The sequence below is a fragment of the Astatotilapia calliptera genome, chromosome 12, assembly GCF_900246225.1.
Source record: "Astatotilapia calliptera chromosome 12, fAstCal1.2, whole genome shotgun sequence".
Taxonomy (NCBI): domain Eukaryota; kingdom Metazoa; phylum Chordata; class Actinopteri; order Cichliformes; family Cichlidae; genus Astatotilapia; species Astatotilapia calliptera.
This window is the reverse complement of record NC_039313.1, coordinates 3,504,953-3,517,491: the sequence shown is the minus strand read 5'-3', so window position 1 is coordinate 3,517,491 and position 12,539 is coordinate 3,504,953. Positions and strand designations below refer to the sequence as shown.

Sequence of the window (12,539 nt, the reverse complement as noted above, 5' to 3'; positions counted from 1 at the left end):
TGTAGAGGCCAATCAAACTACAGGCATTGAGGTTTAAGGATAATTAATTTAATTTATACAAAAAATACTGGTTTGCTGGTTATTACAACTTGGTTTTGAATGTAGAGCTGGCTATTATCCCTTATTCCCTTGCTCATAGTAGATGTCTATATAATCTGATGTCTTTTTGGAAATACAGGAATCCTTCCTCACTGGCTTTATAAAACTCAGATTCTACTAGAGAAAGGTATATTTTGTATGTAGTATTGAACAGAACTGAATTCCACTTCAGAGCAAAAATATTCATTAAAATATGAAGTCAAATGTTGAAAAGCCACATGCAAACAGCCTTGGCAGAAGCACAAATGAGGACTCAAATAAATGCATTTGATTTTTTTTTAATGACTTCTCATAGTGGAGTGAACAAGGTCAAACAGGCATCTTCATTAATTTGTCCATGGTATCATGGTCATACTTGAGCTTGCTGCAATTTATCTCCATCAGCGAACTGCTTGAAAAATATAAGATACATGCATCGACACAGAAATCTGCTGCACATTTAGGGTCACAATCTTTATCCACCATTCAAAGCGACAGAGTGCTGCATAGGTTTTCATTATTAAAGAGGAAAAACATACTTGCAATTAGTTTACAGCTATGTTATGTCCTTCTTCTTGTTTCTAACATAGCACACGTGTTCTCAAAGATGCATTTAGTTGTTACATTATTACATATTTATTTATATTATTTGCTGAAGTGAGCAACAAAATGAGGGACAAATGGATTTGTAAGCCTATGGCTCATATTGTAGATACAGTCTTCATAGAGGTACCTATGACAACTGGAGAACTCTGATGCCACGGAGTGCTGTGCATATGACACTGAAAAAGAGGGATATACTGCTTGAAGCCAGGCAGTGAAAAATGCCTTCTTTAAAAGCATCAATCACAGCTCAGAAAACTGATTGATTGCAGACTGTGTGATGTTGTGACCCTCGACTGACATACTCAATGGAAAGCTACAGTGGCAGGCAGTCACATGGGAGTAATGCACCCATTTCTTTCAGTGCCAGAAAAGATTTGAATTTTAAAACTCTCTGCAAAAACACATCCATATCTTCAAATCTCTGCCATGGTGTTACAAAGTGCCTGAGCAATTTCTCATGCCGTATCACTGGAAGGCCACAGCATATGGTATGTCCTTCCAGCCGCACAAAATATCACCGCCTCCACCACCCACAGTCTCTTAATGACAATTGCCACAAAGCGTAACAGATGTTCTCATTCATTAACTTCTCTATGACCCCAAAACGATACCCCCTGCTTGGTGTTTAAGGAACATGCTGCTGCAAAACTATTTTCTCAATTAAGTGCAGATCTGGGATGATACCCGTTTTCTGCACATCATGCTTATTGAATGTCATGTGAAAAGATGTGAATAAATACAGCGTCTGTTTTTGGTCATTTTCAAAATAATGATATATGATTCAAACTCTTGATCTGTATTTCCTTCCATGATTCTTATTGTAAGACTAAAAGAGTACTACTGAACTCTGAAGGCACTTCATGATGCCATTTGGAAACCTTAAAGTGCTAAGCAAAGGCCCTTTCACCAATGAATTGAGTATATTAGTATGGTAATTTAAATATATTCAGAGATTCCTGCTCCCAGTGATTTATTATTAACAACCTGTGACCAGATGCAATCAAGAAATGTTTGAGGTGTGTAGCTGGATGTATATCTGTAGGCCAGATCATCAGTGAGTAGTGCCAAGTATTGGGGAGATATGACAGGATAGTTAGGTAAAGGACAAGTATGGATTTTTTTTGTATGAAGTTCTTAAAATATGTCTCCATTTATAAACTATCTATCAACCCCCAACCTCTATGGCAGGGGTAGGCAACTCCAGGCCTCGAGTGCCGGTGTGCTGCAGGCTTTAGATCTCACCCTGGGTCAACACACCTGAATCAAGTGATTAGTTCGTTACCAGGCCTCCGGAGAACTTCAAGACATGTTGAGGAGGTAATTTAGCAATTTGAATCATCTGGTGGATCAAGGACAGATCTAAAGCCTGCAGGACACCGGCACTCGATGCCTGGAGTTGCCTACCCCTGCTCTATGGGATGGTAGCGTCTCCCCCAACATTGTCCCCACATATTTTAATCCATCCATCCATCCATCCATCCATCCATCCATCCATCCATCCATCCATCCATCCATTCATCTGTCCATTCTTCCAAACATCCATCCTTCCATCGATTCCCGCTTATTTGGGTTTGGGCCGCAGGGCCAGTAGTCTAAATAGCATAGCCCAGTCTTTACTCAACTGGCAACCTCTTCCAGCTCATCCAGGAGGATGCAGAATTGTGAGAGATACAAGCTTTCCAGCGTGTGGTGTGTCTATCCCAGGGCCTCCTACGATGAGGACAATGCCCCAAACCCCTTGCCTAGGAAGCATCCTACACAGACGGCCAAAGCACCTGAACTGGTTCCTTTCAACCCCAAAGTTAGCAGTTTTACCAATCCCTGGATTTGTTTATTAAGGGAAAAAGCATGTCTGTACAATATAATGTAAGTTACATTTTTGTTATTCTCAATAATTCTAATGAAATGTTGTTTGAATAAACCAAAGAGATGTGTCTAAACAGCTTTTTTCTTAGAAAATGTTATCCAAGCTGTGGTGTGTGGTGCATCATTTTGGGAGTAGTTTAATCCACATTGTTCCTTTGATATTCTGGCAGCAAGGCGGAACACGTGGGCTTGACTCAAAATAAACTCCTGTACAGTGTTCACTGTAATGAAGAAACATGTCACCCAGGGAAACTGCATGACTCAGTTGTTCTTTAATTGTTCAAACAACAGAGCTTAATGGCACAGGCAAAAAATATGTTTTGGGTATGAGCATTCTTTTTAGTGGGCTAAATTCATTAGTGGCTTGTGTAAATTTCAGAATAGGAAATATATGGAAAATTCTCATTTTATGAAAGAATGGATATGTCAGTTCACATTAACACTACAGGTACCCTGATGTTACACGTTGCTGTAGTGCTAAAGGGAGTCTGTGAGGTTGTGCTTAATTGTATGTTAATAAGGGCAATCACAGCATCTGTCCTCTCAGTTGCTTCAGCTGTATCAGTGGTGAAGTAGTTCGCTGGAGCTGACCTGAGCTTAAAAACCTCTATTGACTGACTGACCCCTCTTCTTCACTCCTGATGATCCACAATGACCTTGGCCTAAAAAATCCATTAGTACTTTGGAGCAGGGTTTACCTGCTTTGCTGCTGCTCATGACAAATGCTGTTTTTCTGCAACAGTCTTCACGGTTGGCGACTTTGTGTGGGTGTGAGTGCAATACCGATTTAATGGGAAGCCTTTAGTCCCTGCAGATCCCGCCCGTTGCCTTTGGAAACATAGTAAGCTCTGCGTAATGCTGTGTTTCTTTGGTTTCCTGCTCCAAATTGATTGTATGTGAGTAAAAGTATCAGTGTTTTAACCACTTATGAAGCACTCGTGGATAATTGAAAATGTGTGCAAGTGAAATTGCGGTTAGCAGCTTTCCTGGCGCTGAAAGCAAACTGCTGATCAATATTTCCTCAACCACTTGCAAGGGTCAGAAAGCTGTGTGCTAGCTAGTTGGCTAAACAGACTAAAGCTTTGTTGCATTAATTTAAACTTTTATCTTTAAGCTTCAAGTAGAGTTTCTTGTTAAAAATAATGCATTTGTTTGTCTATAAGAAGCAGGAGACAAATTATTTTTTATTTTTTAATTTCCATGTTACAAATAAATACATAAATAAATGAAATACACTGAGTACCAGCTGTTTCTCTTCTTTGCTTTAGCATGGCAACAGTAATACACTCCACCGCTCATTATTTCCCTTGTAACAGCCAGACCTTTCATCTTATCTCTATAAGCAGCTCTCATTCTAATTATATTACTGTATATTTCACAGCAGGATTTGTTGCAAATTAAAAAGCCATCTAAACTCCCACAAACTATTAAGTATGTATATAAAAAGATGCTGTTTAACATTTTTCTTTAATTATTGCAGGTGTTTCTAATTTATAGGACTGAAAAAGACGCATTTCAACAGCAGCAACAAAAAGATAGCGGTCGTGATCAAATGGACCTGCTTTACGTGTTTCAAGCATAACATTTTATGTGCTTCCTCTATGGTGAAACCTGAAAGGCTCTGGATGTTTTCTGCATGCATTTTATCTAACGTGGTTTATCTTTATTGCCAATATCATTTATCCTTAATTATTATATTCATTCGTGTTTAACATTATAATTATAATTTCTTTAATCATATCAAATCACATTATCATGGCATTACAAGTGAACGGAAAGGGAGTAATAGTTTGAAGTGACCTTTCAAGCATAGGTTTCTAATACAGTGAACTTCATTTGATCCAGGTGGACAAAGGCTGCCTCTATTTGTTTTCTGCATAATTCATTTCTATCTGGACTACAATCTTCTCAAAGTCATTTTGATCCTCCATCAATTATTTACTGCATTTGTCAGTGATGATATCTGCTTGTTAACTGCATGCTAATAAAGTTTCCTGCTTCTGAGATTTAATGGTGATAACATTTCAACAGATAAAGGTCCAACAGCTTTTTCACAAGGTGATACTTCAAATGCCAATGAGACAAGGAAATATCATTTGTAAGTCTGAAGCTAAAATAATAATGTTGTTATTTACAGGGCTAGGCCCAGGATCTTATGATTCTGGAAAGCTATTAGGGCCATGTCTTTTTTCATGATTCCAAGCTGAATAATGTTAATCTGACTGGAATCTGTCTGGATGATTTATTAATTGGATGATGATGTAGTTACACTGTAGCAAAGCTTAGACTAGGTTCAGGTCCATGCAGTGCTAAAGCCGTTTCCCTTCCCCTATAGGCTGCCTGGTTGCGTCTCACACTGTCTGGGAGCTCACCTGGTTTAGAAAGCAGCCAATATGCCAAAGGCTAGGGGCCTGGATTTGAGTCTGCTCTGGATCTTTCATTTCCTTTGTGTCATTGCCCCCACTCTCTCCCTGGTCTCCTGTTTGCTCTCTGCACCGGCCTGTCAGATAAAGCCTGAAACTCCCAGAAGTAAATTTTTAAAATTAAAAAAAAAAAAAGCCACTACCCCCCCCATTCTGAGCAATACACACAAAGTCTTGGTCTTGTCTTACTTTTGCTGTCCCCGTTTGCATCCCTCATAACCACATCTATTGGCTGCTGGTTGTGCAAACAGTCTATGTAGCAGTTTGTATATTTTGGGACTTCCACTCTGTTCTCACTTCGCTGGACTGAATCAACCTCTATGATGGTTTTACAATTCTCCCTACATGTAAATGTGTACCACTGTTGAAAGTCAATTTCACTACAAAAGAGAACATCCGCTTCCAATGCCACTTTTATTCTCAATAGTTAAGACACTATGTGTTGATGTGAAAGAGGTAATCACAAGCCACTAACCACAAAGCTGCTGGTGAAGATGGGGAGGGGGGCAAGGGTACATTTCTTTCTTGATTTAGCGACGAACAACCTGATCTAAGGCAGCTGCAGGGAGTCAGCTCCGCTTGTGAGGATCATCAATGCTGATGTGACCTTTTTCAACGCATGAGAAAAACGCCGGTGATTTGGAGGGAAAACAGGTGGTGCCCAACAGATTGCTGGCTAAAACAGTACGTGTTACATTCCAGGACTGCTTATGACTCCATCCTGCTGCCTGTAGGCTCATAAACAAGGCTTTAGAAAAAGCATTCACAAAGCAAATCAGGCCAAATGGCAGATATTTTCCTCCGAAGTATAAAGACATAATAAGGATGCCTGTGCACTTCTGCTCACACAGGAAAGCATTAACACCATGCAGAGAGTGCCTCTGCTCATGACAGGGTCTCATTTTGTGTTGCTGTACTCATTTCATTATTGTTGTGCTGTATTAAGCATCTTTTTTTTAAAAAATGCACTACTCTTCTTACTAATGGAATCGCAATTTTTAATAATTTAAATAAATCAGCATACAGTAATATCCTCCACACAGACATGGATGTTTGGTTTCATGTAGTATACGGTGAAAACAGAGCTCCAAAGGGCAGCAGCATCCTGCAGTTACAGGTTACACCTTTAAATATTCACAACTGTGGAAACATAATAAAATCTAAATACCAAATAAGACTGTTTTAATCTATGACATCCCACCCACAGGTTCTCAGGACTAGATTTTTGTGAAGTCCATTTGGAGGTGACCCTTCATAAAACTGCATTCTGCATCATTAAGAGAGAGCACTTAACACAGAGTACTTTGATGTTGTGGTGATGTAATTGCTAATTTAATTTAATTGTCTCTGTACATGCTGTTAGTTAATTGCAGCTGGATCATTTGCGTGAAAAGCTCTACGAGGCTGCCGAAAACATCAGCCATAAAGAGCATAAAAGCTATTAACAGCCATAAACAGGCTTCTATCAGTGCCATTAAACAATACAGTCAATACACCAGGAAAATGCAGTGCATGGAGGCTGATGGTGGACATGTAGACAGAGTTTGGAACTGAGCACTTGCTTTAAATGGAGGCTGCGAGCTACTTCAATCAGAGAGCTCAAGCGGTGCTGTGTCATACACAATTAACATGCCTTACTCTCTTCACGTAATATGCCGAACACACCCTGAAAATTTGGCTGTTTAAGCTGTAACACTTCCCATTTCTTACCCCTTACATGGCCTGCATAGCTGACTGCTGTTTCACACACTCACCGACAACAGCATCACCCAGTAGAGGATAGCTACTCATCCCCAGTTTCCACAGTATATGCATCACATTCAGAGGGGGAGTGATGAACTTGTAGTCTGATGCCAAATTCTGCTGCTGTAATAAATCATTTCATATATTTTCATTACAAAATGCAGCAGCATCGGTGTGGCTAGATTGGTGTTTCTTTGTAAGGGACCTGATCAACATTTGTACCAGTCAGAACGGAAACTAAACATTGCGGCCAATTCAAATTCAGAGTAAGTTCCAGTGCTGCTCATTGGCATATACCCAAACCACCTGTGCCCAAGTGATTTGGCTTCAGACTACCAGGCTCAGCTGATTCCCCAAGGTTGTTTTGAGGGCTAACATATCATACGTGTTCTGCATGGCCGCTCAACCAGACCGGGTAATAGACATGTGACTTAAACAGTGTAGGCAGCAATATGCAAACCACATACAAAATGTATGGATGCTGGAAATAAAACAGGTCTTTTGATCAGCCATTTCAGTCCCTCTCGAGTCTACCAAACAGGCACGTGATTTGGGGGCTTGCTCCAAATTCCGTAGAACTTCCATACTTTTGTAGCACTCTTGTAAAGTGAGTTCGATTTTAAAAGCACTCCCCTCAAAAAGCTTTTGTTGTCTCTAGGTTTACACATCTGAGATAACCTAGATAAAGCTGAGCTTCTAAAGAGAGTGTAGATATTTGGGCTGACTTCTTTAAAAATGGGGATAACATTCATGGTTGTTTGGACACTCGAACATAATAAGAATTGTGTCACTGTGTGGAGAGAAAAAAGGAATAAAGCGAGCAAGAGAGAGAAAGTTAAAAACCCCGCTTCATTTCTCGGCTCCTCACACCTGGACGATCACCGTGTGACCCATCCAACAAGTACTTCTTCTGGAATACACTACTGCCTCTAAGCCGTTTGAAAATAGCCGCTGACTTTTCCAGAAACTGCAAAAATGACATTAGCCATCAGACTTTTTCTCCATCACTGGTCAAAATGGAGAGCAGTGCAGGGAGAGAGAGCAAGCGTGCGGCTGAGAATTCAGCCTAAGATGATGAAAGAATGTGCCGGGGTCATGCAGACTTTATATTATGTCACATCCAGCTTGACAGCTAACGTGTTTGACAGACAGGGAGGAGAATTATCCTGCAGTAGCAAACAGAAGCCTCGGGATTGCCCAAATGAGTGTAGCACTAGCTCGCGGGTCCATAGGGGTTCATCTCCGTGTTTCTCAGCTATTCTCGGTGCATGACGAAAACATTTACCGGCAGGTTTGAGGAAATATCAGTTTTTAAATGTGATATTTAGATGGAACTCTTGAGCTCTGCCAGTTTTGCATTGATTTGGAAAACAAGATATACCATGATGTCATTTTTAGCCACACAAACACACAAATTCTTCTTCTTCTACTGTGACATTTTTCACAGAGTTTCTCCTTGATATACATTCAATGAAATTATGCATCATGCATCATGTCCTATTTAGATGCATTTAAGATTCCAGGCAGCAAAACGGACGGAGATGCCCTCCCCAGCACTCGGAACTGACTTGGAGGCCAAAATCCTGCACGAGGTGCTTTTTGAAATGCTCATTAGGACAAGAAATGCTGATAGCTCAAATGCTCACAATCTGCTTGGAGCCTGATCTTTTTCTATGTGTACATTTTTGGCCCTTTTCACTAGTTTACAAATGTATCGCATTTGCCGTTTATCGTCCTATACACTCGACATGTACATGCTCACGTACTTGGTGTAGTACCCTTAAAATCAATGCTTTAGTTAATGGTTTCTTTCTTTGGAAAGTCACACCCATCAGATTATTGACACTTTGGAGGCACGTTGCTAGAGGTGGTATTGAACAGGAACTTTAAGACCAATTCACAAGTTAAGAAAAGAAAAACGGGCTCTTGCTTAAGGTGTCACATTGCAAAGCGATATAATCCAGCCTACCTGCCTAATTCTGACCAACCTTGTGATTTTTTTTCCTCCTCCATATGGAGCTGAAGATAATAAAAACTACACTGGCAGCTGAGAACTGGAAATAAACTTTTATAAGAGCTCATCCCTTTACGTTCAGGTGGCTGTGTATATGTAATATTCCTCTCAGCTATAGTGTGGTGACTTGTGATAAAGGAAAATTTTGGGAACTCTTTGCATGCTCAGTGTACGTGAAATATTTCCACTATCAAAACTTGGTTTGTGGGAAAGCAACAATTAAAAAAAAAAACGAACAGTCTGGCATCCTGCAGTGACTGCTGCGTTCAGATTTTGCACACACATGAATTTATCATCTGTACTTGAGCACACATCCGAGCTGAGTTTGCGCTCCCATCAGCATTTAACATTTATCTTAAATCCCAGTTGTTAGTCTCTCACAAAATCACATCAACACCAGAAGATCTGTGAATCTTATGGATTAAGATGCATCACGCAGTATAACATGACAACAACAACAACAAACTTAACATGTATATTTTTCATATAACATGCATTTTTCAAAAGCAACTCTAATTATATGTTGTTTTTTATTTACCAGCTGTGACAAAATGGCTTTGGTGGGTTTTTTTTGTCCTGAGGTTACCTGTTTGTGTGTGCGTGTTTGACATCAGTCTTGAAGGTTTTTACACAGTACTGTTTATTTGTATCTTGCAAGGAGCATGGCAAAAAGGTGCAGCAACTGATTAAAACATATACGGAAAAACAGTATGTAACGCAAAAAATAAGTTTGTACAGTTCGAACAAGCTTGCAAAGGATATTTGCTATGACCACCTTAATTCTTCAACACAGCCTGAATCTTCTTTGTCATGTAATGTAAAGTCTTCAGGGATAGTTCTCCAGGCTTCCTCAAGGACATTCAAAGCTCTTATTTGGATGCTGGGTGCCTTTTATTCAGATCATTGTCAAGACGATCCCACACTGCTTCAATAATGTTAAGGGCTCTGGGGAGGCCAATCCATAAATAGTCTTCCATTGTGTGTTTTTCTATGTGTTTGTATTTCCATGTCACGGCTCGGGGCAGCGGCCGTGTGAAGAGTGGAAGGAGGACTCAAACGCAGCACTATTTCAGACGTGAAGGGTGATTTATTGACAATACTGAACATAAAGTGGAGATGGCAAACAGAACTAAGGACGAACTAAACTGGGAGAAACTACACAAAGGAGTGGCAAACCTGAACATGAAGGGAGAACAGCAGGGAGAGCACGCAGGGAAATTCACCGGGTATGAACACAGACGACGCGACGAGGAGCAGAGGAAAACACACACTATAAGTACACAAAGAGACACTGGGAAATCACACACAGGTGGGGGAAACAGCTGGACCTGATTAACCTGACGAGACAGGGGAACACTAACACCAGGGACCAATAGAGGGAGCACAAACCCAGAACCCAGTGTCTAAAATCCCAAACACAAACCATCCCAAAACAGCCCAAGAATAATAATGAAAGTAATAACAATAAAGAACATAAACACAAAGTCACTGAGTCATGGCCGCAGGACCATGACATTCCATCAATTTCTGATTCATCACTTCACAAAACCTGCTGCCACTGAGTTTCAGTTCAGTTCTTGTGTAATTTCACATAACTCATAACTCATTTCTCCTCGTTTCCCTGCCTTGAGAATTAGTAACAAAGTGGTTGAAGACACAATCTAAACTTGGTTCTTTTCTAAACTGTCTATGCGCAGACACAGCACTGGTTCATCCCTCATGTTAGGTGCCCTTCTATGTATAGATCAGTGTTCAGTGGCTTAAAAAAACCCCCAAAGTAATCCTCTCAAAATGGTCAGGCACAAGGACTGGACAGAAAATGAGTTAAATGAGTTAAAAAGCAGCCAGTGGTTTAATAAAAACACTGAAAGAGATTCAGAAAGCTTGAAGAGAATTATTGGCAAAACTGCTTTAAAGATTATAAGAACGTCTGGCTCCTTGAAAGCAAAATGATGGGAAAAGAAATGAGCCGTTCAAAAGTTTTGCAATGTCCTGTATGTGCAGACTTTTTGTCAGTGAAATTGTATCAGAAATCTGCAAGCTACAAACATAGGCTATTACAGATGTGTAGTTGAGATCAAGATCTTAAAAATGGGTGTGATGAGACCAATCTGCTCCTGGACTGTAGCGGCAAAGCACCACAAAGGTGGTTTCACCACTTTGTGTCTGTCTGCCCATTACAACTCTCCAAGCTACCGTCCAGTATTAGATGATGAAAGGATGTACTGAGGTCATCCAGACTTTATACTATACCATCCTATCTATCTATCTATCTATCTATCTATCTATCTATCTATCTATCTATCTATCTATCTATCTATCTATCTATCTATCTATCTATCTATCTATCTATCTATCTATCTATCTATCTATCTATCTGTGTGACAAGTATTCATAAACAGCATTTTCATGTCTCTTACCACTTAATAAATGACCCAGAGGTATACACTTTTATTTTAATCTTAGAGGAAATTTAACTCCTTTAGAGGTCACTTAATAGGTTAATTGACGATTCTACTTTGACATTTAAGTGTTATTTTCCTCTCTCTTAGAGGGCAGGGGAAGATAAACTGATACATGGCGTGGTTAAAAAAAGTATACAGGCCTTTAATCCCTGCAGTCTGCACAAAAGGCTCCAGTGCCAGCGCATTTTAGACAAAGAATTGTATTCATCCTCAGAAATGTGGGATGGATTCTTTTGCCGACCTTTGTCATGGAAATTCTTTGAACTTCATGTGGAAATTTTTTTTACCAATACCTCAGAAGAAAGCTGTGAAATTGCATTCTGTAACCTCTTGGGGAAGTAAGTTGCAAGCACTCAAGCACTCAGTAGCATCTGGGGAATTTTACATGTCTATATTCTCAACAGAAACACTCTCAGTCAAAACCCAAGGGAAGTCTTTTTGTAGTATATTATTGCAAAAAGTCCCACCTATTTCAAAGAAATGCTGATTGAGGGTGCTGGCAGACCAGACGGTATATTTACAACTTTTCTAATGACTGACATTAAGATTTTAAAATATCAAGGGATTTTCTATGATGTAGTTTTCTGTCATATGAAGGCAAAACAGCAACACACAGCAACACCATTTCCCTTATTTAAACAGGTTTCAAATTATAGAAAAAAATCGAAACCTTTGACCCCTGCGGAGCTGCTATTTCTGTTTGGGTTCACTTATCCTCTAAGGGTAAGGGGCCACTGCAAATCAATACAACACTGTTCTGAGTGATCACTTTCATTCTATGAAGAAACATTTCTATCTGTTTGGGAGTAGTCTCTTTCAGGAGACTACTTCCCTGATCAATAGGGCATGAGGGTTTACTGAGGAGTTTGGTCAGTATGAAGACATGCTCACGTCTTCACAATCAGCACATCTCAACCCAACTGAATAACTGTGGGAGATTTTGGACCAACATGTTACACAGTGCTCTCTGCTACCATCATCAAAACAAGAATGGGGGAATATGTTCGGAAGACTGTTGTTCTATACATCCAGTAGAGCTCTACTGAGTGAGGGCCAAGATTGGAAGCATAGAACACAATGGGTGGCTTTTCCTGTAATTTGTCACTCATTCGTCTATAGCTCCGGTGTTAATTCAAACCAATGCTAATTTCCAGACCAGAAAGCAGTTTCAAGTACCAACACCCTGTTATCCTCAGATAACAGAAATCTAGCAGCGAACATAGTACTCACAACAGCACGACATGCTTTGCTCTCTTCACACTAGTCCAATATTTCTCTCATGAATTGTAACTTAAAATGATCTCACTGAATAAAGCAGCACGCTTCAATTTCAAATCCATATTT

At 39.9% G+C, this 12,539-nt stretch overlaps 1 protein-coding gene across 1 annotated transcript in view; it reads right to left on the bottom strand.

Annotated features, from left to right (window-relative positions):
- Nucleotides 1-12,539, bottom strand: part of galnt9 (polypeptide N-acetylgalactosaminyltransferase 9) — a 106,889-nt gene that overhangs the window by 15,251 nt on the left and 79,099 nt on the right. The window lies entirely within an intron of this gene.